Source organism: Scyliorhinus torazame, chromosome 10, assembly GCF_047496885.1.
Source record: "Scyliorhinus torazame isolate Kashiwa2021f chromosome 10, sScyTor2.1, whole genome shotgun sequence".
Taxonomy (NCBI): Eukaryota; Metazoa; Chordata; class Chondrichthyes; order Carcharhiniformes; family Scyliorhinidae; genus Scyliorhinus; species Scyliorhinus torazame.
In genome coordinates this window covers 235685216-235712880 of record NC_092716.1, presented here as the reverse complement: position 1 = coordinate 235712880, position 27665 = coordinate 235685216, and the positions used below count along the sequence as shown (strand labels likewise).

General features: G+C 49.8%; 1 long non-coding RNA gene across 3 annotated transcripts in view; it reads right to left on the bottom strand.

Annotated features, from left to right (window-relative positions):
• LOC140384675 (uncharacterized) overlaps nucleotides 1-27665 on the bottom strand; it is a 345004-nt gene that overhangs the window by 220397 nt on the left and 96942 nt on the right. For 2 of the 3 annotated variants that reach the window (XR_011933121.1, XR_011933120.1), the window contains exon 1: nucleotides 1600-1843. The exons of the other annotated variant lie outside the window; for it this stretch is intronic. This is a non-coding gene — a long non-coding RNA (uncharacterized lncRNA). Of the gene's footprint in view, nucleotides 1-1599; nucleotides 1844-27665 lie in introns of those variants that run through there. 3 annotated transcript variants of the gene reach the window in all.

Sequence of the window (27665 nt, the reverse complement as noted above, 5' to 3'; positions counted from 1 at the left end):
TGGGGCTCGGCCCCCAAAGATGCGGAGCATTCCGCACCTTTGGGGCGGCGCGATGCCCGTCTGATTGGCACCGATTTGGGCACCAGTCGGCGGACATCGCGCCGTTGGGGGAGAATTTTGCCCTAGATCCCAGGAAAATAATAAAAATATTCCAACTTTCCGAGGACCCGGGTTCGATCCCGGTGCTGGGTCATTGTCTGTGTGGAGTTTGCACAGTTTCCCTAGTGTCTGCGTAGGTCTCATCCCCACAACCCAGAGATGTGCAGGTAGGTGGATGGGCCACGTTAAATTGCCCCTTAATTAGAAAACAAAGGGTGGAATTCTCTGAGCCCGGGGCCGGGCTGGAGAATCCCCGTGACCGGGCCACGCCCCCAAATGCCGGCACGTGATTCTCTGCAGAGCGGAGAATCGGCACCATTGGCACCGGCGTGGTTGGTGCGGCGCCTGTCGCAGCCCGCTCTACGCGGCCTGGCCCGCGGTCGGGGCCCACCGATCGGCGGGCCGGCCTCTCTCTGTCCCCCCGGCCTCTTTTCGTCCACGCCGGCCCCTGTACACGCCGGCCATGAAGGAGGCATTAGTGCATGCGCGTGTTGGCGCCGGCGCCACAGCGCATGTGGGGATCCCGCGGCGCCCAGTTCGCGCCAGGATCGGCAGCTGGAGTGGCGTGAACCACTCCAGCGCTGTGCTGGCTCCCTGTAGGGGCCAGAATTACTCCTGGCAGTGGCCCGTTCACACCGTCATAAAACATGACGGCGTTTACGACGGCATGGACACTCTGCCGCGGGATGGGAGAATCCTGCCCAAAGAATTGGGTACTCTAAATTTTAGAAAAAATTCCAACTTTCACACACACATGCATGCACTCACGCACACACACACATGCATACACCCACAGAGATAAGTGCTTGCACACGCACGCATGCACTCACACACATGCACACACATGCACATGCATGCATGTGCATGCACATCCACACATAAATGCACACGTGAACACACCACACACTCACTCATATGCATACACGCATGCATGCACACACATATGAACACACCGACATGCACACAGACACACACTGCCCCTCCCACAGACACTCACGTTTACTTTCACACATACAAGAGTAAATTACAAAGTGAAAGCTTAGATTAAGGGATAATTTGAATGCTCAATAAAGATTAAATTAATGTAGTTCTTGTCAGTTGATATCCCAGGCTGAGCTGGTAAGTCGTCCAAAAAAAGGGTCAGATTTTCAACTCGCCACCTTGCTATATGTGTTGTGATTTGCCAACCATCAAACAAACTGCCTGATCCTCACATCCATTGGCTTGAACAGGTGAACAATTTTAGAGTGAGATTTACAGCCAGGAGCCATGTTAAAAAATCTTTCCTGTAATGTGTAGCCTTGCAGCCTAATGCTTATACACTAAAACTACCAATTCAAAATTATTATTGGATAAAAATTCAACTTGCACTCACCAAGAGGAATGGAGGAAGCTGGGATAGGGGCCCCCTTTAACTTTCAAATTGATCCCCCTGCTCAGTCCCCCTGCTTCCTTTGCTGGGGCTTCCTCCCGTAATCTCAGCAAACATGCCCCACTCACCTGTGTCCTCAGGCTCCATCACCGACCCTCATCCCAGGCTGCAATTACAGGGAGTGCAAAAGAAGAGTGTAAATGGCTCCACAAAGATAAGTTGCATCAAGAAATTGTGGCTAGTGTGCTAAGTTTGAGTTTTCAAAATTTACAATTCTTAAGAGATAAGAAAGCTGATGATGGTAATTAACAGCACACGTTAGAAATCCAGTAACATATTTAAAAAGTCTGGCCCTGTTTCGAGGAGGGCACAATCGGTCCTTCCATTGCACAGAGCAAAGAATTTAATGGCAAGTAAGAATCGAATGAAGGCGGCATAAATATTCCAGGCTGCGAATGACAGGTTCTGCCTGTTTGATAGGTGACTGTTCAAAGCAGGGCTGATCTGTCAAGACCAGCTGATAAAAGGGGAGCTGAGTGTTAATCACAAGCAGAGTTTTTTTTCATCAGAAGATACTATAGTTCTGAACTTCCTTTACCTGCATTAGTTATCCACTATTTATCTGAAGCCTTCAGCTTGAAATGCAAATTTGGTTGAGCAGTTTGGCATAAATTCACGAATGTCCCATTATTTCTGATATTTATTTTCGAAGAGGAAGCGGAGATCAAACAGTTGCATGGGAAGTATATCAAATAAGGCATCAGCAACAAAGAAAAAGACAAAGCATCCTACCAATAATCTGTCACAGGGGCAGATAACGCTCCTGACTGATCCTCTCTCTGGAGCTGTAGCACAGGAAAAACTATGATGAAATCCTGAGGCCTTGGAGGGATCAGCCGACTGAGTAAATCTAGAGCTAGGAATGCGCTGACTAATGTGATGAGGTTAGTTCTATGCTATTGGCCCATTCTAGGTAATAGCTAGTGAATTCTGGCCCATTGCTAGTTCATCATAGCATAGGGACAGTGACCATTGTATCAGACGTTTTAGGCTGACTGTGGAAAAGGATAAAGAACAGCCTAGGGTAAGAATAATTAACTAGGGAAATACCAACTTCAGAATTCATGCTGAGCAGGAGTAAGAATGATTGAGATACACTCAATTATGACTCAGGAGAGAAGATTGATAATTTAAAGGCTTTAATTACCAGAGAGCCAGACAGCTGCCGAGAAGTGTGCTCACTGCACGCTGCCCACTGAACGTAACCTTATATACAGTTCCCTGGGGGCGGAGGCGGAGTCCCCCAGGGTTCCAAACCCGGTCTTAAAGGGGCCTACGCATTAAAGGTACATGTGTATACAGATATCATTCACCCCCTGTTAAATAAAACGCATAGTCCGTCGGGGGTGAAGTGGAATTACAAGTTCAGTCTTTTGGGTGGTCTGATTGTCCGTGTCGGCCTTCTCAGCTCCGGTGGTGGTGCGGTGGATACGGTCGTCCTCGGTGGTGGTATATCCGGGAGCACGGTTGTCTGAGCCTTTGCCCGCATTGGAGCAGGGGGGTGTCCGGGGTGACTAGGGTGATTAGTGCCGGCGCCGGCTGGGGGGAAGGGGTGCTATGGTGGGGGCGCTGTCAGAATCAACAGCTGGTGCGGGGAGGGGAGCGTCGGTCGAAGGGGGGGCGTCGGTGGGTGAGCCAGCGGGTGCCAGGTCTCGCAGGGAAACGGTGTCCTGCCTGCCATCGGGGTGCTCGATGTAGGCGTATTGAGGGTTTGCGTGTAGTAGTTGGACCCTCTCGACCAGTAGATCTGTCTTATGGCTCCTAACGTGCCTCCGGAGTAGAACTGGTCCCGGAGTCGTCAGCCAACGTGGAAGCGAGACCCCAGAGGTGGACTTCCTGGGGAAGACAAACTGTTGTGAGGGGTCTCATTCATGGCCGTACAGAGGAGCAACCTAAAGGAGTGTAGGGCATCAGGTAGGACCTCCTGCCAGTGGACGATTGGGAGACGTCTTGACCGTAGGGCTAGAAGGACAGCCTTCCAAACTGTCGCGTTCTCCCTCTCCACCTGCCCGTTTCCCCGCGGGTTATAACTGGTCGTTCTGCTCGAGGCGCCCTTGTTGAGCAGATATCGACGCAGCTCATTGCTCATGAATGATGTACCCCGGTCGCTGTGGACATAAGCGGGGAAACCAAACAGCGTGAAGATGCTGTGCAGTGCCTTGATTACGGAGGCCGAGGTCATATCGGGGCAGGGAACAGCGAAGGGGAAGCGGGAGAATTCATCGATGACAGTGAGGAAATAACTGTTGCGGTTGGTGGACGGGAGGGGCCCTTTGAAGTCCACGCTTAGTCGCTCAAAGGGCCCAGAGGCCTTTACCAGGCGGGTCTTGTCTGGTCGATAGAAGTGCGGTTTGCACTCCGCACAGATCTGGCAAGCCTTGGTCATGGCCTTGACCTCCTCGGTGGAGTAAGGTGGGTTGCGGGACTTGATGAAATGGGCAAGCCAGGTGACCCCCGGGTGGCAGAGGTCATCGTGCATGGCCCTCAGGCGGTCTTTTTGCACTTTAGCGCACGTGCCACGGGACAGGGCATCTGGGGACTCATTGAGCTTCCCCAGACGATATGTAATATCGTACGTGTAGGTGGAGAGTTCGATCCTCCACCTCAGAATTTTATCATTCTTTATTTTGCCCCGTTGTGCGTTATCGAACATAAAGGCGACCGACCGTTGGTCGGTGACAAGGGCGAACCTCCTACCGGCTAGGTAGTGCCTCCAGTGTCGCACGGCCTCCACTATGGCTTGTGCCTCCTTCTCGACTGCAGAGTATCGAATTTCCGAGGCGGTGAGGGTTCAGGAGAAGAACGCTACTGGTCTGCCCGCCTGGTTGAGGGTAGCAGCCAGGGAGACGTCTGATGCATCACTTTCTACCGGGAAGGGAATGTTTTTTCGTCCACCGCGTGCATGGCGGCCTTGATGATATTAGCCTTGATATGACTGAAGGTCGACTGAGCCTCAACCGTCAGGGGGAAAACCGTGGTCTTAATGAGTGGACGGGTTTTGTCCGCATATCTGGGTACCCATTGGGCATAATAGGAAAAGAGACCCAGGCACCGTTTGAGTGCCTTGAGGTTACGGGGGAGGGGAAGTTCCTTCAGGGGGCGCATGCGGTCGGGGTCTGGGCCTAGGACCCCGTTTTCCACGACGTAGCCGAGTGTGGAACACGCATTTCTCTTTATTGTATGTCAGATTGAGGGCCTGGGCGGTCTGGAGGAACTTCCTCAGGTTTTCGTCATGGTCCTGCTGGTCATGGCCGCAGATGGTGACGTTGTCCAAGTACGGGTATGTAGCCCGTAAGCCGTACTGGTCCACCATTTGATCCATCGCCCTTTGGAAAACGGAGACTCCGTTTGTGACACCGAAAGGGACCCTGAGGAAGTGTAAGAACCAACCGGCTGCTTCGAAGGCCGTATAGGGGCGGTCCTCTGGGCGAATAGGGAGTTGATGATAGGCAAATTTTAGGTTGACCGTGGAGAATACTCGATACTGGGCGATTTGGTTCACCATTTCTGCTATGCGGGGAAGTGGGTACGCATCGAGTTACATAAAGCGGTTTATGGTCTGACTATAGTCCACCACCATACGTTGTTTTTCGCTGGAGAGGAAGACCAGTACTTGTGCCCCCCAAGGGCTGTTGCTAGCCTCTATAACCGCTTCTTTTAGTAGCCGCTGACTTGATGAAAGTCATGTCTTGGGCACTTTACCGCCGACTCCTGGTGGCGACGGGCTTACAGTCGGGAGTGAGGTTCGCGAAGAGGGGGGTGGTGCAACTTTGAGTGTCGCCAAACTACATACCGTGAGCAGGGGCAGGGGTCCGCCGAACTTCAGTGTCAGACTTCGGTGGCTACACTGAAAGTCCAGACCGAGCAGCAGGGGGGCGCAGAGGTGAGGGAGGGCATAAAGTTTAAAACGGGCGTATTTGGTGCCTTGGATAGCGAGGTTCGCGACACAATATCCCGTGATTTGGACTGAATGAGACCCAGATGCGAAGGCGATAGTTTGGGAGGCGGGATAGGTGCGCAGAGAGCAGCGTCTTACTATGTCTGGATGGATAAAACTCTCCGTGCTCCCGGAGTCAAAAAGGCAGGGGGTGTCGCGGCCGTTGATTTGAACCTGCATCATTGAGTTTCGCAGGTGCTTCGGCCGCGATTGATCGAGCGTGATCGCTCCTAATTGCGGGCATTAAGAGTCCTCAGTTGAATCGGACTCGCAAAATGGCCGCCGCCATCGGTCGCACCTTTTGGGTTTTGAAGATGACCGCTGCCAAGATGGCCGCCCCATGACTCGCATGAGGCAGATGACGCGTCGGAATTAGGCTTGTCCGGCCGCCGCGCGGCTGCGTTGCGGGGCCTGTGGTCCCAGGAGTTCGATTTCTTGGCCCGATGAGACTTTTGTTTCTGGCCTTTGGGCCCAGCCAGGCAGACTTTTGCGAAGTGCCCCTTCTTTCCGCATTTGTTGCAGATAGCGGAGCGGGCCAGGCAACGCTGGCGTGGGTGCTGGACTTGCCCACAGAAATAGCATGGGGGGGCCCCCGGTGTGAGCGGGTCACCGTGCGGCGCAGGCCTGTAGCTTGGCCGAGTCTGGAGGGGATGGAGAGGGGTTCGCAAGGTCCTCGGAGTACGTGCGGAGATTATGGTGAGCCGCTTCCAGGGAAGAGGCGAACGTTACCGTGCCTTGGACGTCCTTCGCTCCGTCTTCTAGGAGCTGCTGCCGGATGTACGTGGATCGGATACCAGACACGAAAGCATCACGAATATGCGAGTTCATGTGGACTTCTGCCGTCACCTCTTTATGGTCGCAGTTCCTGGCGAGCACGGTGAGTCTCTCCAAGTATTCATCTAGCGTTTCCCCGGAGCGCTGGCGGCAGGTCGAGAGCAAATGTCTGGCATGTACCTCATTTATCGGCTTCACGAAGCGCTTCTGTAGGACTTTGACCGCCGTTTCGTACGTCGTAGCTTTCTCGATCACGGAGGATAGTCGGTGGCCCACCCGGGCATGTAGTAAGCTCAGCTTGCGAGGCCCGTCAACTTCAGTCTCTGAGGAATTCAGATAGGCCTCAAAGCACCGGAGCCAGTATTTAAAAATTTCAGCGGCTTCCGGCGACCGAGCGTCCAAATTGAGCTTCTCCGGCTTTAGGCCGCTGACCATCTTGATGTAGTCTGGTAATTAAATTGAGATACCCTCAATTACGACTCAGGAGAGAAGATTGATAATTTAAAGTGTCATGATATTCAGGCAAAAATCATGGTACAAACATACATACATACTGATGGACAGATCAACGGACCAATCATCACACACACAACACCACAGCCAATCACAGGCAAGAGCATACACACTACAAAACAGGGAACACGACACTTCCTGGGCATTCCAGCAGGAGACAGCTCAGGGCACAGAGCTCACAGCAAGCCACTCAGACATCTACCATGTGCTGAGTGCCACTCCAAGATAGTATTAGGAATAGGTCCACAGATTCTTGGGTTATGATCAAACCTCAGTAAAAGGTTTACCACTGTAAATAAATGTTCGTAATAAAACTGAGTTGTTCCATTCGCAACCATGTTGGTTCGTCTGTGTAGCAGAGTACCCAACACATCATAAAGGCTTTAATTACCAGAGAACCAGACAGCTGCCGAGAAGTATGCTCACTGCACGCTGCCTACTGCACGTAACCTTATATACAGTTCCCTGGGGTCGGAGCCAGAGGCAGAGTCCCCCAGGGTTCCAAACCCGGTCTTAAAGGGGCCTATGCATTAAAAGTACATGTGTATACAGATATTATTCATCACAATGATAATCATTAAAATGCCGGAATATGGCTTCTGTGAGACTCCAGCATGGCATTGCTATATGTGGTACCCGGCAATGTCTTTCGCAATTTGATTATTCAGAAAGGCCTTGAGATTAACATGCCAGAGAGAAAGGCTGAGGCAGGTGGTGGCATTGAAACAACCACAAGAAGAGGAAAAAGTTGAGGCAACTGTTAAGGAGCAATGGAACTGTGTAGGGGCTCATTTAGAACACCTTCAATGAATCGTAAACTAATGTTGATTAAATAACACTTTTCCAAGTACAACATCTTCTGACCTGAGTCTCCATTTCCTCTTAAATGGCTGAAAAGCAGAAAACCAATACCATGCTGACAATGCTTGTTTACTATTTCAAAAAAAAATAATCCCTCAATTAGAACATAAACCATTCCAGTAATGGAAAAAAAAACCTAAGTCAGAATTTTTGCATTCAACTTTCATTGACTGAACACTTGAAAGCAGGGAATAATGGCTTCACTCTGAGGGAATCACCAAGTAATCATGACACTTAGTTAACAGGGCTCAGACTTTTGCTGTCTGTGTAAGGTCATTAAAGTCATTCCTACACTGTAGGGAAATCCTTGGGATTATTGAAATGCCAGTGATTCTTCCTGACAAATGCTTTCACATCACCTGATGCTTTTGCAGGTCCCTTACCTCCAGCCCAAAAATGGACTTGCTTTTCAAGCTCAGCTGTCAAGGAAACACACTGGTGTTATCTGTGGGGGTAAATCAACTTGGAGCACCAGTTTATGCAAGTGTATAGTTCTGGTTTGTTTCAGTGTGAGGAGATAAGTGAAACCCCATCGACAATAAATAGTCCAGTCATTGTGTAACACTTGAGGACTATTTATTAAACTTAAGAAAAGACAAATGCACACAAACAGGATTACTCTACACCCAAAAAACAAAGAACAATGCAGCACAGGAACAGGCCCTCCAGCCCTCCAAGCCGGCTCCGATCACTCAGAATTAAGATGCATGAATTGCTGTGCACACACAATCTCCATAGAACGTAACCCTTGCTACAAAATATATCCACGATATGTGGACTCTGTAAGACTTCCCCTGTTCCCCAATCAACATCCAAATTAAATACCAGCTATAGATACCACACAATGCAGGCATGATCATCACATCTGGGAACCGTCGTTTTCCTGATTCAGCGAAGGTATTTTAAAATGGCTGTTACAAAGGTTTTCTGCACTGCCATGGCTCTAAGACTTAGAAGCTGGTTTGCTGTAAACTTGGCCTTCAGGTTTGGTGGCTGGAAACTGGCCTCTCTGCTTTCTGACGCTGCCAGATGGCAACTGCCTGCCTGGCTTTTCAGGGTCTAGGTAATTATACCTTTGTTGTTTTTTGATGATGCCTTCTGTGTATTCGACTGTCTGCCCCCATCAACTTCCTTGACTATACATTAACGTATGTATAACTCTGGGACCTTCCCAATCATCTATAATTTGTTTATCCTCCATAATCTATTCACACTTGATTGTTATCTAAATTGGCATTCTAAACTCATTATCGGGAGAGATGAATACCAACTGAGGCCCTTTGAATACTGTCTCCTGCTACCTTCAGTCAAATACAGGACACATCTCACCGAAGTGCCTCTCTGCATCACTGTAGGACATTGCTGTCTGTTCATTTTATGGCTGTGATTCAGAAGCGTCTTCGCGCCTAATTTGGTGTTGGGATGGGGCCGTGCCACTCGCGTGATTTGCGATGCTCAAAAACGTCTCGCAATATGCAATCAGATCTCGCGAGGCGACATGACCTGGATCTCGCCCTCACTAGGCGTGGCCCAGATCAGCATATTTAAATGAGCCGCAGGGCTCATTTAAATATACATTCACCGGATTCACACAGCACTCTGGATTCAATGGCTGCGCCTGGGAGAGCTCGCCAGGACATCATTTAGTACTGATCCACACAAATGTGGACCAGGCGTAACGCCACCTTGGAGGTCTCCCAGGCCATTGAAGGTCCCCGTGGGGACAGGGAAGGTGGGAGCTTGGCACTCCCTCTGGCAGCTGAGCACCTTGGAACCTCCAGATTGGCACTCTGGCAGACCCACCCAGGTCCTCTGACAGTGCCCCCCCCGGCACCCTAACAGTGCCATCCTGGCATTGCTAGGCTTGCAGGGGCATTGCCAGAGTTCCCAGATGGCATTGCCAGGATGGAAGGTTGGCACTGCCAGACATCGAGCCCGGGGGACCAGACCAGGTAGAGGGGCTGAGGGGTTGGGGGGATTCCTGGGGGCCTCCCCAATTTTGGGGGGCTGAGTGAGGGTTTCTCCTCCAGTTATCTTCCTCCTTTAAACTGAAACATACTTTTAAACCTTGCTGGGAACTTTAACCTGCTGACCTCCCTTGGATTTCCTGAGCCTCCTGGAGTATAGTTGGCCCATTGCTGGTGGGACGCCCATCCTCCTCCTACCCAGTAAGGTTCAGATAATTTAACCCTGGTATTCTGATGGGATGACCATCTATCATAGAATCATAGAATCATAGAATTTACAGTGCAGAAGGAGGCCATCTATCTCCTCAGCAGTTGGAGACCCTTCATATCTAATTTCTAAGAGGAGAATGAGGCACTTGTCAATTCACCCTGGGCTAGTGCACAGTCAATTCCAGCCCCACTTAGCCCAGAGTCACAACACAAGTGAAATTCAACCGTGATTTTGAAATACCTGAGGAACTTGACTGAGCCCAATAAACTTCAAACACAAGTAACCATTTATTATGTATAGTTTTATAATTAAACTGACAAAAAGGTCACTGACTTAGTAATACCCCTTATAACTATCTCCCTCTCTCTAAACACACATACACACACAGACAAACAACACAGAGGGGAAAGGGTGGTTGAGGACTAAAGAAAATATCAAGAAAAATTGAAGGATAAAGGATGTTTGATGCACTAGGATGGCTTCCAATTAATGTCTTTCTGGGGTTCAAAGTTTTTCTTTTGGTACTTCTTCCTTCTAGGTTTGAGATGGATTTCTCTGGCAAGGTTGTCTACTTTTGTGCCATGGGGCGACACAGTGGCACAGTGGTTAACACTGCTGCTTCACAGCACCAGGGACCTGTGTTCAATTCCGGCCTCAGGTGACTGTCTGTGTGGAGTTTGCACTTTTTCCTCGTGTCTGCTTGGGTTTCCTCCCACAATCCAAAGATATGCAGGTTAGGTAGATTGGCCATGCTGAATTGCCCCTTTGTGTCCAGTGGTGTGGAGGTTAGGTTACAGAATTGCAGGGGTAGGGTGGGGTGGGACAGTGGAGCTGGGTAGAGTGCCCTTCCAGAGGGTCGGTGCAGGCTTGATGGGCCCTCTGCACTGTAGGGCTTCTACGATTCTCGAGTAGGTTAAAGATCATTTGAAGTTTATAGCAAACATGTGAGAGAGAGACAGAGAGAGAGACTGTTATCACTGACTGTTGTCAGACAGACCACTGTCTCTAGCCAACCGACCAGTTGTCAGCCAATCAATTGAACCAACTTCCTCCAAAGCTGGTTTCTAAGATCCTCTTGGCGGCAAAGCATCTGCACAAAACCTGGGAACATAGGGCGGGATTCTCCGACCCCCCGCCGGGTAGGGGAGAATCCCGCCCATAGTGTCCCGATAAGCAGACTGCTACTGCTTGAATCTTCTGCTTAAAAGCGCATTCTGATTATGGGTTGTAGCCATGTAAAATGGTTGCGTTCCGATTAATCTGGCCAAAATCCAGTTTAAAATGGCTAACCCGAAAGACTGCTGGGAAAAGCAGCCAAGAAGACACAAGCAGGCAGCTGCAGACAGGTTTGCAGCTTCAGCTCGGGGAACGTAGCCCAGATCGATACTCAGGGCTATCAACAGCCCATCAACCCAGGTATCCGCAGTTGCATTCAGGACTGTTTCCACCTAATCTACTCAGACATCCGCAGTTAAATCGGCTATTCCCGGGAACAATTGCAACATATTAGCAATTGAATACCGGGCCAGACCTGTCGGCGCCTGCAGTGGCCGAAACAAAGACAGGTGAGCGACCACCCCCCGATCGAGGAATCGCCTCACCATTGGACACATCGACCCCAGAGACTGGGGACAGAATCCAATCACTTGGGACTCAGGGTCAAGGGCCGCTCCGGGAGGCGGGAAGCCCCTGGGCCCTATAAAAGTAAGGGTCCAAGTTCAGATCTCTCTCTCTCTCTCATCTTCGCTGGCTCAAGACCTTCGCAAGACCAGCCACCGTGTATCGTAAGTTTGAATCCAACGATCGCTATCCGGTAGAGACACCTAGCCACCGACCTGTAGCAGCCTTTTGAATCCCGCGGGCCAGATTTGATTGGACAAGCCATTCGTTTCCCTGACCTGGTGAGCTCTTCCTAAGTTAAGTATTGGCCAGTAGTGATAGGCTTATTATATAAATAGTATTAGGGTATTAATATTACTTGTTGTATATAATAAATGACCGTTGTTTTAATCCTTACTAAGCGGTGTGCTGTGTTATTAATCATAACCTGAACTTGAACCACGTGGCGGTATCATAAGGATACCTGGCAACTCATGAGCAAAGGTGACCTAAACAGAGCAAATAGACTAAGGTTAAAAAGAGCAACATAATTGACATCCTGACGGGACCCGACATAGAAGTGGAAAACCACTCCGGGAGAACCCCAACATTTTGAATTAGAATCCAATCGGAAACAAAAAAAAACCACAAGTGTTCAAGCGGTTCTGGTTAATAATTCACAATTCGGAAGTGTGTATATGCATGCGTAACTAACAGGGTTATAAGGCAAAACTGATAGATTTTTTGTTGCGTCAAAACTATCGGCAGTAGGTATTTCGGAAATTAGCGCAAGCCGTACCCGCATCTACCACACCACCTTGGCCCCCTGTTCCAAATTCGAACGTAACGAGCAGATAAGAGAGAGCCATGCAGGCAATGCAAGCGATGCAGCGCCTCATGAACCCCGAAGATTTTGCTGTCACACCAGTCAGCAGCGTAGGAGCGGGACAGTGTCCCGTTTGGGAAGTGGAAACCGCAAATTTCTGCAGGGCAAAGGATGGCCCGTGTGGAAGGATTTCTGCAGTAACGACGACTCAGGTCCTGGAAGTATAGGGCATACTTGGTGGGAGAACCTGAGTGAGATTTACAGAAAGGGTTTAGCAAAAGCGCGCAAGCCGATGGCAATTGTGTCCTGTCTGGCACAATTGCGAGGCACAGAGGAGGTCGTCAGGACGCTCCGCAAGGAAATAGAAGGCATACATCGGATAAGTAAAACCGATATATGCGAAATTGAGAAAGAGAACCAGGAATTGAAAGGAAAATTAGCAGCAAAGGACCAAGAGGTGGCTGACGCCAAACGGGGTCACCAATCTTGTCTGGCGCACTTGAGTAGTTTCCAGTCACAGTATGAGAAGGCTTATCAGGACCTGCAGCGTGCAGTCCTGGTAAAGAAAGAAACAGAAAACCAGTTTGAGAAGCTCTAGAAACAATGCAGTGATCTCAAGGCAGCCTTGAGAGCGCTCCACGCCACAACAACGGAACAAAGGAAGAGTACTTTAGACCATGCTAAGTGCTGAAAGCAGATTGCAGATTTGAAAGCACTGCTTTCTGTCCAAAAGGGATTTCAAGAAGCCTTTGGGGAAAGTTTAAAACAGGAAGACGGCCCTGATTGAGACAGCGCAGAGATATGTTCAGGGAACATGTGCGCAGGGAAAACCCCAAAGGAGGAAAGCACCCCCACCCCCCCACACAACAGATAATACAGGCTCCCATGAACCCTGTAACAACCCACCGCACCGCCACAGCAGACGAGGCGGAGGTCTTATATTCCACCCCCCTCACAGTGACCCAATTACGGGACGCGTGTGCCAAAATCACACCGTTCCTCCCCGCTTCAGGCCCACACCATTTCTTCGCCACCGTCAAACACCAGCCGACCATGTACGGCCTGGATGAGAAAGAGCAGGTAAAGCTCACGGTCCTCAGCTTAGACCCATCGGTCGCAGCAGCCCTCCCCGACCCACAGAATGTAGGAGGAGGCACCCTTGCAGAAATGCATATCGCCATCCTGGATGCGATCGGGTACAACCGGGGCGACCCGGTAGACGGTCTGAATAACTGCAGACAGAAAAAGTCTGAACACCCCACAGCGTTCGCAGGACGCTTGTGGATTCATTTTGAAGCTGTTTTCGGCAACGTAGATCGCGCCCATTTGTCCGCAGACAATATGGCCAAGTGGACCCGCACCCTTATCTCCCATGCCACGGAAGCAGGACAGAATGCCTGTAGCAATTATGACCCCTCGGAGGAGGCTCATAATGAGAAGTGGGTGGTCAAGAGATTGTCCCGCGTTTGGGAACAAGAGGCTCACAGTAAATCAGCCACTAGAACACCCGAGGAAAACCAAGCTGCCACAGACGTGCAGGCAGTAAGAACCACTCTTCACAACCCCGCCTGGGTAAACGAGGGAAAGAACAGCCCCCCAGCCAAACCGCAAGAGTGCTACAATTGCGGCCAATTGGGACATTTTGCTAGAGAATGCAATGGCCCTAAGAAACCACAGAGTGCCCAACCGACAGGCACTCTCGATAAGAAAAAGGCAGAGCCCGTAGCGACCGAGAACTGAGGTGTCCACATGATGATTTAAAGGAGACACTTGGTGAAAAGTGTTGTCCTTTCTGATGGAACCTGCAGAATGTTTTATGTTGTCTGTCTGTTTGTTAAATGTTGTTCGTCCTACAGGAGAATTTTCTCACCACCCCACACCCATTCACCTGAACTTTTAACTTTTCCCACTGACCCCCACCGCGGCCACACGCCCATTCGGCCGATACCGCTGAGGACTTGCCTCAGACACCCACCACCGCCACACGCCCATTCTGCTGAAACCTCTGAGGACTTGCCTCAGACACCCGATCGTAGCTACTCTTCTGATTTGATGGTAGAATCAGAACAGTAACCCCACCATGATGACTACATTTTTGTCCGTTCTTTGGTCGCTCAGGCAGTGGAGAAACGGCGTGAGACCCGCCCTGCCTGGAGACCCCCCGTTGGTCAAAAACGCTCGGGTAGGGAAGATACGGTATTGGTAGCCGTCCTACCCGGGGACTCAACCCAAATCGTACCCGTCGCGGCCCACACGCACCCCATTCGAACTTTACTTTCAAAATCCGTTTTATTTTATTTAGGCAACCTTTGGGTTGCTGCCACATGCTATTTACATCCTAGAGCATTTGGATGATAAAGTTAGCACTAGTCCACCATTGGGAAGTGTGCCGTGTCCAAGCATTTGTTTTGAAAAAAAAAAATGGGGGGAGAGTCACATACTGTGACCAATTATAAGGGTTTAATTGGCCCCAAGAAGGACAGACACACCAACACACCAGATATTAAACCGAAGTATTTACACACACTCCGCTTGTCTTACAGAACTCCAGAAGCTCCAAGTCCGGAGAAAACCAGGAAACAGAAAAAGGAAAAGAAAGAAGACAGCCATGAGGACTCCTTTCTTCGTGCTCAACATATTTATTATGGACCTTTGGTTGCGCGGGAACGCGGACCCCATCACTCCAAACCCCTTTACTGTTAACACTTCACGGCCCAGTAGTACCGAGGGCCCAGTCACCAACCACGCTGCATTATCCTGGTGTGCCAAGTTGATAACTTGGTACTCCCTGTCATACATCATTGAGGCACTGTTGGCATTGGCTATACTCAGTTGTGCAGTACAGACCATGCGCCTCCGCAAATGGAAAAGGAGAGCGTACCGCGCTCGAACGCCGGTATATCGGATCCGATCCCCGATATTCGGCTATGACCAGACCCCAGACCCCCGCGACCTATAAAGAATAAAGAGTATTCACGTGCATTATTCCTGTAAATAAAGAGATATACGGAACGTTTCATAAAAAAAAATGTATGATCCTGAGCTTGACTGCCAAGCCAGGAAAGAGTATATTAAATGTTGTGATTGTTGTTGTATGTTTTAGGAAGATAGGATAATGCAATGTTTAGGAGTATAGAGTGTTTAGGTAAAATTAGAGGTTCCCAGTTTATTTTTTTTCGATACATGCCCCTGCCTGACATAGCACCCTCAAGAATTGTTTAGGTAAATTTTTGTGCATAGCTAGGGTCAGAGTAGTGGCCATGTGGGAGGTGCCCCCTCCAGTCGGGAAACGAAGAGGACAAATTTATGTGATCCTTCACGCTTCGCGTTAGGACCACAAGGCGGGAATGTGGCCATGTAAAATGGCTGCGTTCCGATTAATCTGGCCAAAATCCAGTTTAAAATGGCTAACCCGAAAGACTGCTGGGAAAAGCAGCCAAGAAGACACAAGCAGGCAGCTGCAGACAGGTTTGCAGCTTCAGCTCGGGGAACGTAGCCCAGATCGATAGAACATAGAAAATACAGCACAGAACAGGCCCTTCGGCCCACGATGTTGTGCAGAACCTTTGTCCTAGATTAATCATAGATTATCATTGAATTTACAGTGCAGAAGGAGGCCATTCGGCCCTTTGAGTCTGCACCAGCTCTTGGAAAGAGCACCATACCCAAACTCAACACCTCCACCCAACACCAAGGGCAATTTGGACATTAAGGGCAATTTATCATTGGCCAATTCACCTAACCCGCACATCTTTGGACTGTGGGAGGAAACCGGAGCACCCGGAGGAAACACACGCAGACACGGGGAGGACGTGCAGACTCCGCACAGACAATGACCGAAGCCGGAATCGAACCTGGGACCATGGAGCTGTGAAGCAATTGTGCTATCCACAATGCTACCGTGCTGCCCTTAAGAACAAATAAATCTACACTATATCATTTTACCGTCATCCATGTACCTATCCAATACCTGCTTGAAGGTCCCTAATGTTTCCGACTCAACTACTTCCACAGGCAGTGCATTCCATGCCCCCACTACTCTCTGGGTAAAGAACCTACCTCTGATATCCCTCCTATATCTTCCACCTTTCACCTTAAATTTATGTCCCCTTGTAATGGTGTGTTCCACCCGGGGAAAAAGTCTCTGACTGTCTACTCTATCTATTCCCCTGATCATCTTATGAACCTCTATCAAGTCGCCCCTCATCCTTCTCCGCTCTAATGAGAAAAGGCCTAGCACCCTCAACCTTTCCTCGTAAGACCTACTCTCCATTCCAGGCAACATCCTGGTAAATCTTCTTTGCACCTTTTCCAGAGCTTCCACATCCTTCCGAAAATGAGGCGACCAGAACTGTACACAGTACTCCAAATGTGGCCTTACCAAAGTTTTGTACAGCTGCATCATCACCTCACGGCTCTTAAATTCAATCCCTCTGTTAATGAACGCGAGCACACCATAGGCCTTCTTCACAGCTCTATCCACTTGAGTGGCAACTTTCAAAGATGTATGAACATAGACCCCAAGATCTCTCTGCTCCTCCACATTGCCAAGAACTCTACCGTTAACCCTATATTCCGCATTCATATTTGTCCTTCCAAAATGGACAACCTCACACTTTTCAGGGTTAAACTCCATCTGCCACTTCTCAGCCCAGCTCTGCATCCTATCTATGTCTCTTTGCAGCCAACAACAGCCCTCATTACTATCCACAACTCCACCAATCTTCGTATCGTCTGCAAATTTACTGACCCACCCTTCAACTCCCTCATCCAAGTCATTAATGAAAATCACAAACAGCAGAGGACCCAGAACTGATCCCTGCGGTACGCCACTGGTAACTGGGATCCAGGCTGAATATTTGCCATCCACCACCACTCTCTGACTTCTATCGGTTAGCCAGTTCGTTATCCAACTGGCCAAATTTCCCACTATCCCATGCCTCCTTACTTTCTGCATAAGCCTACCATGGGGAACTTTATCAAATGCCTTACTAAAATCCATGTACACTACATCCACTGCTTTACCTTCATCCACATGCTTGGTCACCTCCTCAAAGAATTCAATAAGATTTGTAAGGCAAGACCTACCCCTCACAAATCCGTGCTGACTATCCCTAATCAAGCAGTGTCTTTCCAGATGCTCAGAAATCCTATCCTTCAGTACCCTTTCCATTACTTTGCCTACCACCGAAGTAAGACTAACTGGCCTGTAATTCCCAGGGTTATCCCTAGTTCCTTTTTTGAACAGGGGCACGACATTCGCCACTCTCCAATCCCCTGGTACCACCCCTGTTGACAGTGAGGACGAAAAGATCATTGCCAACGGCTCTGCAATTTCATCTCTTGCTTCCCATAGAATCCTTGGATATATCCCGTCAGGCCCGGGGGACTTGTCTATCCTCAAGTTTTTCAAAATGCCCAACACATCTTCCTTCCTGACAAGTATTTCCTCGAGCTTACCAATCTGTTTCACACTGTCCTCTCCAACAATGTCGCCCCTCTCATTTGTAAATACAGAAGAAAAATACTCATTCAAGACCTCTCCTATCTCTTCAGACTCAATACACAATCTCCCGCTACTGTCCTTGATCGGACCTACCCTCGCTCTAGTCATTCTCATATTTCTCACATATGTGTAAAAGGCCTTGGGGTTTTCCTTGATCCTACCCGCCAAAGATTGTTCATGCCCTCTCTTAGCTCTCCTAATCCCTTTCTTCAGTTCCCTCCTGGCTATCTTGTATCCCTCCAATGCCCTGTCTGAACCTTGTTTCCTCAGCCTTACATAAGTCACCTTTTTCCTCTTAACAAGACATTCAACCTCTCTTGTCAACCATGGTTCCCTCACTCGACCATCTCTTCCCTGCCTGACAGGGACATACATATCAAGGACACGTAGCACCTGTTCCTTGAACAAGTTCCACATTTCACTTGTGTCCTTCCCTGACAGCCTATGTTCCCAACTTATGCACTTCAATTCTTGTCTGACAACATCATATTTACCCTTCCCCCAATTGAAAACCTTGCCCTGTTGCACGTACCTATCCCTCTCCATTACTAAAGTGAAAGTCACAGAATTGTGGTCACTATCTCCAAAATGGTCCCCCACTAACAAATCTATCACTTGCCCTGGTTCATTACCCAGTACTAAATCCAATATTGCCCCTCCTCTGGTCGGACAATCTACATACTGTGTTAGAAAAGCTTCCTGGACACACTGCACAAACACCACCCCATCCAAACTATTTGATCTAAAGAGTTTCCACTCAATATTTGGGAAGTTAAAGTCGCCCATGACTACTACCCTATGACTTCTGCACCTTTCCAAAATCTGTTTCCCAATCTGTTCCTCCACATCTCTGTTACTATTGGGGGGCCTATAGAAAACTCCTAACAAGGTGACTGCTCCTTTCCTATTTCTGACTTCAACCCATACTACCTAAATAGGGTGATACTCCTCGAACTGCCTTTCTGCAGCTGTTATACTATCTCTAATTAATAATGCCACCCCCCCACCTCTTTTACCACCCTCCCTAATCTTATTGAAACATCTATAACCAGGGACCTCCAACAACCATTTCTGCCCCTCTTCTATCCAAGTTTCCGTGATGGCCACCACATCGTAGTCCCAAGTACCGATCCATGCCTTAAGTTCACCCACCTTATTCCTGATGCTTCTTGCGTTGAAGTATACACACTTCAACCCATCGCCGTGCCTGCAAATACTCTCCTTTGTCAGTGTTCCCTTCCCCACTGCCTCATTACATGCTTTGGCGTCCTGAATATCGGCTACCTTAGTTGCTGGACTACAAATCCGGTTCCCATTCCCCTGCCAAATTAGTTTAAACCCTCCCGAAGAGTACTAGCAAACCTCCCTCCCAGGATATTGGTGCCCCTCTGGTTCAGATGCAACCCGTCCTGCTTGTACAGGTCCCACCTTCCCCAGAATGCGCTCCAATTATCCAAATACCTGAAGCCCTCCCTCCTACACCATTCCTGCAGCCACGTGTTCAACTGCACTCTCTCCCTATTCCTAGCCTCGCTATCACGTGGCACCGGCAACAAACCAGAGATGACAACTCTGTCTGTCCAGGCTTTCAACTTCCAGCCTAACTCCCTAAACTTGTTTATTACCTCCACACCCCTTTTCCTACCTATGTCGTTGGTACCAATGTGCACCACGACTTCTGGCTGCTCCCCCTCCCCCTTAAGGATCCTGAAGACACGATCCGAGACATCCCTGGCCCTGGCACCCGGGAGGCAACATACCTTCCGGGAGTCTCGCTCGCGACCACAGAATCTCCTATCTATTCCCCTAATCATTGAATCTCCTACAACTATTGCTTTTCTATTCTCCCCCCTTCCCTTCTGAGCCCCAGAGCCAGACTCCGTGCCAGAGACCTGACCGCTAGGGCCTTTCCCCGGTAGGTCATCCCCCCCAACAGCATCCAAAACGGTATACTTGTTTTGAAGGGGAACGGCCACGAGGGATCCCTGCACTGTCTGCCTGTTTGTTTTTTTCCCCCTGACTGTAACCCAGCTATTCTTGTCCTGTACCTTGGGTGTGGTTACCTCCCTGGAACTCTTCTCAATCACCCCCTCTGCCTCCCGGATGATCCGAAGTTCATCCAGCTTCAGCTCCAGTTCCCTAACACGGGAACTCAGGGCTATCAACAGCCCATCAACCCAGGTATCCGCAGTTGCATTCAGGACTGTTTACACCTAATCTACTCAGACATCCACAGTTAAATCGGCTATTCCCGGGAACAATTGCAACATATTAGCAATTGAATACCGGGCCAGACCTGTCGGCGCCTGCAGTGGCCGAAACAAAGACGGGTGAGCGACCACCCTCCGATCGAGGAATCGCCTCACCATTGGATATATCGACCCCAGAGACTGGGGACAGAATCCAATCACTTGGGACTCAGGAAGCCCCTGGGCCCTATCAAAGTAAAGGTCCAAGTTCAGATCCCTCTCTCTCTCATCTTCGCCTGCTCGAGACCTTCGCAAGACCAGCCACTGTGTATCGTAAGTTTGAATCCAATGATCGCTATCCGGTAGAGACACCTAGCCACCGACCTGTAGCAGCCTTTTGAATCCCGCGGGCCAGATTTGATTGGACAAGCCATTCGTTTCCCTGACCTGGTGGGCTCTTCCTAAGTTAAGTATTGGCCAGTAGTGATAGGCTTATTATATAAATAGTAGTATTAGGGTATTAATATTGCTTGTTGTATATAATAAATTACCGTTGTTTTAATCCTTACTAAGCGGTGTGCTGTGTTATTAATCATAACCTGAACTTGAACCACGTGGCGGTATCATAAAGATACCTGGCGACTCATGAGCAAAGGTGACTTAAACAGAGCAAATAGACGGAGGTTAAAAAGAGCAACAGGGTCCACGTCAAAAAATAATAAAATAAAATGGGAACAAAGAAAATAAACAGGAGTCCTTTGTGGAAAATAATGGAAGAGAATTCTGGGAAATTCAGAGATATTTCTTTAATTGCAGTTGTGTCTTCAACATTTCAATATTTTGTTGAACTATGGAACATAGTTGAGTAGGTTCTCAATGGGTTTAATTTTCCAAAAACAGCACGAATAATGACCTTTTGCATATTAGATATAGAATTTCAGATATGTTTCTCATACATGCATAATGAGTGGAAATAATAGAAGGAGGAAGCAGTTTAATCCATAGAATCCCTACAATGCAAAAGGAGGCCATTCGGCCCATTGTGTCAGCACGTGCTGTCTGAAAGAGCACCTTATCTAGGCCCACTCTCACGCCCTATCCCTGCAACAATCTCTAATCAGCACAGTTTTTGACACTCAGGGGCAATTTAGATTGGCCAATCCATCTAACCTGCACATCTTTGGACTGTGGGAGGAAACCGGAGCACCCGGAGGAAACCCACGCTGACACGGGGAGAAAGTGCAAACTCCACACAAACAGTCACCCGAGGTCGGAATCGAACCGGGGTGCCAGGCGCTGCGAGGCAGCAGTGCTAACCATTGTTCTACCAAGCCGCTCACAATAATATTCTTATATTATGTTCATGATATATAAAGTATCAGAGTATGTGCAATGTGCAATGATGCAACTAACTCAACTCGTGAGCTGAATATTCTTCAGTCCTGTCACCTTGAATGAGCGCATCTAAAATGTGACAAGAAGGAAGTGTGTCAGACATTTTTATTTCACTGCAAAGATAATCGAAGCAATCGGCCAGTGAGTGAAGCCACAACTGTGGTCTCAGGGCTGGCTGATGGACACAATTACCAGTGACTATGAAGGTGCCCACTACCATGACTTTCCATACAGCTGACACCTTCCAGGCTGGAGCAGGTGCTATTTGAACAAATCCTGGTTCACCATCAAAGGGGTGGCCACTGAGAAACTGTAATCCAGGAGTTGAATACATTTCATTCTCCCTTTCCAGAGAGAAGCTGACAAGCGAGGTCACGGCTTTGTGAAGATTATAGGTTTCCCAAAGGTGCAGATTGCCATTGGCTGCATGTGAGTCAACTCTTACATGTACTACAACAGGCAGAGATTCCGCTTCCCCAATGTCTAGCTGGTGTGCAACCATGCTCAGAATATCACATGGGTCAATCCTCGGTATTTTAGGTGTAGTTATAATGCCTTAATTCTGCGACAGTGCTCTGTCCCATCTACATTTAAGTCACCACAGATGGACCATCTGCTGACCACAGGTCTCATACAATAAAGGCCATGGTGCCAGATGAAGGGTGAGCAAGCAGACAACTCAGATGCTAAAGCAATATTTGTGCAGCATGAACCGTTCTGGAGGAGCCCTGCTCTTCTCAGTCGTGTGCCTGTCAAGATTCAGAATTGCCTGTTAGATGCTGCACAAACTCGATATCGTAAGGCACAGCCCTTGCCAATAGTGCTACAGCAACCAGCGAAGGAGGAGTCATTTAGTCTGCATACCCATCGGCCTTCAGAGGCCGCCAGCTTGGCTGCTCCACCGAAGTTTGAATGAGTCAAATGGGCAAGCCGCCGGCACCTGCACATCCTGGTTGCAACCCGCCTGTGCCTAGTTAGGTTGGACCTCCAGGCTAGCCTTTAAAGCACACATGTGTCAGTATCTGAGCGAGTGGCTGTGTGTGTGAAGATGGCTGACAGTAACCAGGATTTCCCCAGATATCGGCATAGGCTGATGTCGGTGGGGGGAGGGGAGCGGCTCTGAAGTTGCTGACAGCAATGGTGACTTTCTCCGCCATATGGCCCAGGGCTTCAAAGGACGCATCCCACAATGTGTCGCTGGCGGCCTCTGATTCACCCATCCCGCCAGCAACTTAGAAACTCGAGGAATGGTGTGTCAATTTTCAAGACTGCCCCAGCGTACAGCGACTAAACTAGTTCACCCTGGCACTCATAGATTATCATAGAATTTACAGTGCAGAAGGAGGCCATTCGGCCCATCGAGTCTGCACCGGCTCTTGGAAAGTGCACCCTACCCAAGGTCAACACCTCCACCCTATCCCCATAACCCAGTAACCCCACCCAACACTAAGGGCAATTTTGGACACTAAGGGCAATTTATCATGGCCAATCCACCTAACCTGCACATCTTTGGACTGTGGGAGGAAACCGGAGCACCCGGAGGAAACCCACGCACACACGGGGAGAACGTGCAGACTCCGCACAGACAGCGACCCAAACCGGAATCGAACCTGGGACCCTGGAGCTGTGAAGCAATTGTGCTATCCACAATGCTACCGTGCTGCCCTAAATTAATGGGATGCAAAATGGTTTCATACCGACCTCTGGTAGGAATGGTGACCCACCATAATGGGCAGGAGACGCATGTTCCCGCTGTCATTTTACCTCAGTGGGAGACTGACCTTTCACCTCCCATGCATTATATCGACCGTGGGGAGGGGTAGGAAACTTCCACCCTGCGGATCTGTCAGTAGAAAGGGACAAGGCTGGGGTTGTGGTGAAGGGAGCGGGGGAAGGGAGAGGTGTAAGCTTACACTACCTGTAACTTACAAAAAGAGATTTTGTTTTGTCATTTTTCCAATTTAGTGGCAATTTAGCGTGGCCAATCCACCTAACCTGCACAGCTTTGGGTTTTGGGGGGTGAGACCCACACAGACACGGGATAATGTGCAAACTGCACACAGTTACCCAGGGCCAGGTTTGAACCCGGGTCCTCAATGTCATAAGGAAGCAGTGCTAACCACTGCACCCCCGTGTCGCCACCTCAAATCATAAGGTGTTGTGAGATTAGAAGGGAGTGAAATGTGAGAAGGATTCGGCATGAGGATAACATCACCTCTGCAATTGGTTACAGGCTCAGCTCACCCAAATGCTGGTAAGCACACAAGAGTAGGGAGTGCATCTGTGCCTTATCCCTGCTTGCTGAATGCTGCTCTCCTTGGTTATATGCCACCTTGTTCTGCTCAGAAAGGGAAGTGTGTTACTTAGTGTATGCATTTTGCTTTGGTGATGTGTCTTTAATGGTTGAATAGTTGGTCGTGTGTGCAAGCTGTGAGATTTGGGCGTGAGGCTTACAGAAGTGCAAAGTGTGTAAGGGTGGAATGAAGCTATGAGTGGAATGGTTGATAATGAAAGGGTGGGTGATGTGGTGCATTGGGTAGGCTGTGGAATAATGGACTTTGAAGATATATTCACTGCACTCACTGACCAGAACCATTCGGGTGAGGTAATTGAACTTCTTATGCCACTGCATTCAGTCCCTCAGACCAGGCTCCTTACAAAACTTTTCAAAATTTGTCTTGATGGGCCACTGCAGAGAGATGACATTGCTGCTGCTCTCTGCTTCCTGACTCAATACCTCCAGAGCAGAACTGGGAAATCTTTGAAGCTCACTCTCTGCCATGTTGGGTCTTTTGCAGATCAATCTCACGTTTCAATATCTTCCAACACCTTTCCCAGTCAAAGGACAGTCCCCCTCTAAGTACAGCAGGCTTAGCTTGAACCTTTGCTCGTCTCTTATGATTTTGGACCTCCAGATCAGGCAGACAGCTATTCAACTGCATTCGGAATGCTGGCCGCACATTATAACCATGGTAAAGAATGAACAGTACAAAGTCTGCCTGCTGTCTACATCGGAGAGATGGAGCATTGATGAATGGTGGATCAAATTCCCTGTTTTTGTGGTTATCAATTCTGCAGATAGGGAGTTGACATTTATATAATTCCTGAATACAGGACTCCTCAAAGCATTTCATTGTGTGTACTTTGATATGATGTCGGTGAGATACCATCAATTTCGATTCAGGAGAGGAGTTTGGTAATACAAAGGCTTTAATTACCAGAGAACCAGACAGCTGCCGAGAAGTGTGCTCACTGCACGTTGCCTACTGAACGTAACCTTATATAATGCTTCCTGGGGGCGGAGCCAGGGTTCCAAACCCAGTCTTAAAGGGGCCTACTCATTAAAGGTACATGTGTATACAGATATCATTCATCACATTCACCCCTCTTTTTGAAAAAAACGCATAGTCCGTTGGGGGTGAAGTGGAATTACAAGTTCAGTCTTTTGGGTGGTCTGATTGCCCGCATCGACCTTCTCAGCTCCGGCGGTGGTGCGGTGGATACGGTCGTCCTCGGTGGTGGTATATCCGGGAGCATGGTTGTCTGAGCCTTTGCCCGCATTGGAGCAGCGGGGGTATCCGGGGTGACTAGGGTGATTGGTGCCGGCGCCGGCTGGGGGGAGGGGGGCGCTATGGGGGGGGGGGGTGCTGTCGGAGTCGACGGCCGGTGCGGGGAGGGGAGCGTCGGTGGAAGGGGGGGCGTCGGTGGGCGAGCCAGCGGGTGCCAGGTCTCGCAGGGAAACGGTGTCCTGCCTGCTGTCGGGGTGCTCGACGTAGGCATATTGAGGGTTTGCGTGTAGTAGTTGGATCCTCTCGATTAGCGGATCTGTCTTATTGCTCCTCACATGCCTTCGGAGTAGAACTGGTCCCGGAGTCGTCAGCCAACGTGGAAGCAAGACCCCAGGGGTGGACTTCCTGGGGAAGACAAACAAACGGTTTTGAGGGGTTTCGTTCATGGCCATACAGAGGAGCGGCCTAATGGCGTGTAGGGCATCGGGTAGGACCTCCTGCCAACGGGCGATTGGGAGACTTCTTGACCATAGAGCTAGAAGAACAGCCTCCCAAACTGTTGCGTTCTCCCTCTCCACCTGCCCGTTTCCCCGCAGGTTATAACTGGTCGTTCTGCTCGAGGCGATGCCCTTGTTGAGCAGATATCGACGCAGCCCATCGCTCATGAACGATGTACCCCGGTCGCTGTGGATATAAGCGGGGAAACCAAACAGCGTGAAGATGCTGTGCAGTGCCTTGATTACGGAGGCCGAGGTCATATCGGGGCAGGGGACAGCGAAGGGGAAGCGGGAGAATTCATCGATGATAGGAAATGAGGAAACAGTGAGGAAATAACTGTTGCGGTTGGTGGACGGGAGGGGCCCTTTGAAGTCCACGCTTAGTCGCTCAAAGGGCCCAGAGGCCTTTACCAGACGAGCCTTGTCTGGTCGATAGAAGTGCGGTTTGCACTCCGCCAGATCTGGCAAGCGTTGGTCATGGCCTTAACCTCCTCGGTGGAGTAAGGTAGCTTGCAGGACTTGATGAAATGAGCAAGCCGGGTGCCCCCGGGTGGCAGAGGTCATCGTGGATGGCCCGCAGATGGTCTTTTTGCGTGTTTGCACACGTGCCATGGGACAGGGCATCTGGGGATTCGTTGAACTTCCCCGGACGATATGTAATATCGTACGTGTAGGTGGAGAGTACGATCCTCCACCTCAGAATTTTATCATTCTTTATTTTTCCCCTTTGTGCGTTATCGAACATAAAGGCGACCGACCATTGGTCGGTGATGAGGGCAAACCTCCTACCGGCAAGGTAGTGTCTCCAGTGCCGCATAGCCTCCACTACGGCTTGTGCCTCCTTCTCGACTGCAGAGTGTCGAATTTCCGAGGCGATGAGGGTTCGGGAGATGAACGCTACCGGTCTGCCCGCCTGGTTGAGGGTAGCAGCCAGGGCGACGTCTGATGCGTCGCTTTCTACCTGGAAGGGAATGGTTTCGTCCACCGCGTGCATGGCGGCCTTGATGATATTGGCCTTGATACGACTGAAGGCCGACTGAGCCTCAACCGTCAGGGGAAAAACCGTGGTCTTAATGAGTGGACGGGTTTTGTCCGCATATCTGGGGACCCACTGGGCATAATAGGAAAAGAGCCCCAGGCAGCGTTTGAGTGCCTTGAGGCTACGGGGGAGGGGAAGTTCCTTAAGGGGGCGGATGCGGTCGGGGTGTGGGCCTAGGACCCCGTTTTCCACGACGTAGCCGAGGATGGCTAGCCGAGTTGTGTGGAACACGCATTTCTCTTTATTGTATGTCAGATTAAGGGCCCGGGCGGTCTGGAGGAACTTCCTCAGGTTTTGGTCATGGTCCTGCTGGTCATGGCCGCAGATGGTGACGTTGTCCAAGTACGGGTATGTAGCCCGTAAGCCATACTGGTCCACCATTTGATCCATCGCCCTTTGGAAAACAGAGACTCCGTTTGTGACACCGAAATGGACCCTGAGGATGTGGAAGAGCCGACCGGCTGCTTCGAAAGCCGTATAGGGGCGGTCCTCTGGGCGGACAGGGAGTTGATGATAGGCCGATTTTAGGTCGACCGTGGAGAATACTTGATACTGGGCGATTTGGTTCACCATTTCTGCTATGCGGGGAAGTGGGTACGCATCGAGCTGCGTAAAGCGGTTTATGGTCTGGCTATAGTCCACCACCACACGTTGTTTTTCTCCAGAGCGGACTACCAGTACTTGTGCCCTCCAAGGGCTGTTGCTAGCCTCCATGACCCCTTCTTTTAGTAGCCGCTGAACCTCTGACTTATGAAAGTCCTGTCTTGGGCACTGTACTGCCGAGTCCTGGTGGCGACGGGCTTAGAGTTGGGAGTGAGGTTCATGAAGAGGTGGGTGGTGCAACTTTGAGTGTCGCCAGGCTACATACCGTGAGCGGGGGCAGAGGTCCACCAAACTGCAGTGTCAGGATTCGGTGGCTGCACTGAAAGTCCAGACCGAGCAGCAGGGGGGCGTAGAGGTGAGGGAGGACATGAAATTTAAAACGGGCGTCTTTGGCACCTTGGATGGCGAGGTTCACGATACAATACCCCATGATCTGGACCGAATGAGACCTAGATGCGAGGGCGATAGTTTGGGAGGCGGGATAGGTGCGCAGGGAGCAGCACCTTACCGTGTCTGGATGGACAAAACTCTATGTGCTCCCGGAGTCAAAAAGGCAGGGGCTGTCGCAGCCGTTGATTTGAACCTACATCATTGAATTTCGCAGGTGCTTCAGCCGAGATTGATCGAGAGTGATCACTCCTAGTTGCGGGCAGTCAAAGTCCTCGGTTGAATCGGACTCGCAAAATGGCCAACGCCGTCGGTCGCACG